Genomic DNA, 2,690 nt, shown 5'->3' on the forward strand with positions numbered 1-2,690 from the left:
AACTTAGAAGACAAAATTGTGTAATGAGACTTTCTGGGGGTGGAGGTAGGGTTAAAAATCTCCAAAAATTTCTGAGAATTTTAGAAGTCCGTACACATGTGTGGCACATGGCAAGGAAAGATCTGAGAAAATCTTAAGCCTTCAACTCTGGCTGAACTAGAGGTTCTGCATAAGCAAGAACTAAAGGCTACGGAAGAGCTGCAGACTGCCTGCCGGTGCTGAGGGCATCCCTCCGCACGCAGACACACAGCCACCTGGCAACAGCTCAAACGACTGGCTCCAGGCATTGAAAGAAATCACTGTCCAATCATTATTACAGTGATGACAACTAGGCTTTCTGCACACATACTGATCTCATGGCCATGCATGGTAAAGAATACAGACTTTACAGAATTTGTTCAGGAAAGTAACTACATAAATAACTGCAGCAGCAATGACAATGGAAGCAACGATTAACCCTGGAGATGAGGAAAATCTGGCTTTCAGATCTGCTACATTGTAATATTTTAAATGTCCAGTTTTCAACAGAAAATTACAAGATGTACAAAGAAACAGAAAAGTTTGGCTATAACAGAGGGTAAAATGTAGTCAATAGAAACTCCCTGAGGAAGCCCAGACACTGGACTTACTAGACAAAGACATAAATAAGCAATTACACGTATGTTCAAAGAGCTAATAGAAACCATGCCTAAAGGATTAAATTATGTGAACATCTCATTGTACAGAGAATATCAATAGATAAAATTTATATTAAAAACCAACTAGAAATTCTAGAGATACAAATATAATAACTGAAATGAAAAATTCAGTAAGAGGTTTCTCTGTAGATATGAACTTGTTGAAGAAAAATTCAGTTAACTTAAAAATACTGAGATTATCCATTCTTTGGAACAGAAAGAAAAAGGAATGGAAAAAAATGAACACTGTGTCAGAGGTAGGTGGGACACCATCAACAATACTAATACATGCAAAATGGGAGTGCCAGAAGGAAGGAGAGAAAAAAAGGGGTAGAAAAAATATATAAAGAAATAATGGCTGAAAACTTCCCAAATTTGATGAAAACATTAATTTATACATCCCAGCAGCTCAACAAACTCCCCGTGGTATAAACCTAGAGACATCTAGAATAGGCACATCAGATTTAGTGTGTCAAAAGACAAGAACAAAGAATCTTGACAGCAGAAAGAGAAAAGTGGCTCAACATATACAAAGGCTCCTGTCTAAGACAGTTGATTTCTCATCAAAAACAATGGAGACCAGAAGGCAGTGGAATGGTATCATCAAAGTTATAAAAGGAAAAGACTGTCACCAAGTATTTTATAGCCAGCAGAATGATTCTTCAAAAAAATTAAAGGAGAATTTAAGACACTCCTACAAAAACAAAATCTGAAAGAATCCATTGCTAGCAGGCCTGCCCTACAAGAAATAATAAGGATAGTCCAGCAGCTGTAAATGAAAGGACACTCGCCTGAAAAATAAAGAGCACTAGTAGAGGTAACTACATGAGTAAAACAATAAAACAGTATAAATAAAGCATTACATGTAAGTGTATTCTTCTATTTGATGTAAAAGACAACTGCATAAAACAATACTTATGAAACTGTGTAGATGCGCTTATAAATGCATAAAGGTGTAATATGTATGACAGTGACAGCATGAGGAGGGGGAGGGAAAAGATTGGTACCAAAGCAAAGTTTTGTGTACTATTGAAATTAAGTTGGCATTCATGTGACCTAGATTGCTTTAAAACAAGATGTTAATTATAATCTCCAGGGCAATGGAGGAGAAGGAGGAGGAGGAAGAGGAGGAGGAGGAGGAGAAAAAAAGATAAAATAAAGAAGAATTTAAAATGGCACACTTGAAAATGCCTACTTTGTACAAAAATGTGTAGTAATAGAGGAAAGGGAAAAATAAAAGACATATAGAAAGCAGATAGCAGATGTAACTTCAACCTGATAAGAAGTTACATTAGTGTAAATGAATTAAACATTCTAATCAAAATACTAAAGGCAGAAATAACTGGAATAGAGAATAGATGAACAACAGAGAATAATCAACAAAAAGAAAAGTTGGTTCTTTGAAAAGATAAACAAAATTGACAAAGTTTTAGCTAGTACTCAAGAAAAAAAGAGAGAAGTTTCAAATTACTAAAATGAGAAATGAAAGGAAGTATGTCACTACTGCCCTTACAAAAATAACAAGGAATATAAGGGAATTCTGTGAATAATTATATAGCCAATAAATGAGATAATCTAGATGAAATGGATAAATCCCTAGAAGGACATAAATGACTGAAGCTAATTCAAGGAGAAATAGAAAACTCAAATAATCCTACAATAAATAGTGACTGAAATAGTAACCCAAAATATTCCCACAAGGAAATGCTAGGCCTGTATGGCTTTACTGGTGAATTCCATCAACTACTTAAAGAAAAAACAAAAACAAAAACAAACAAACAAAAAACAATGTTTTACGAACTCATCTAAAAATAAAGAGGTGGGCACACTTCCCAATTCATTCAATGAGACTATTATCACACTGATACCAAAACCAGACAAAGGCATCACAAGAAAACTAAAGACTATCTCTTATGAATATAAATGCAAAAATCCTCAACAGAATACAAGCAAATCCAATCCAGTAACATAAAAAATAGACCACAATTAAGTGGGATGTATCCAGGTATGCAA

Source organism: Camelus bactrianus, chromosome 36 (assembly GCF_048773025.1).
Source record: "Camelus bactrianus isolate YW-2024 breed Bactrian camel chromosome 36, ASM4877302v1, whole genome shotgun sequence".
NCBI lineage: Eukaryota > Metazoa > Chordata > Mammalia > Artiodactyla > Camelidae > Camelus > Camelus bactrianus.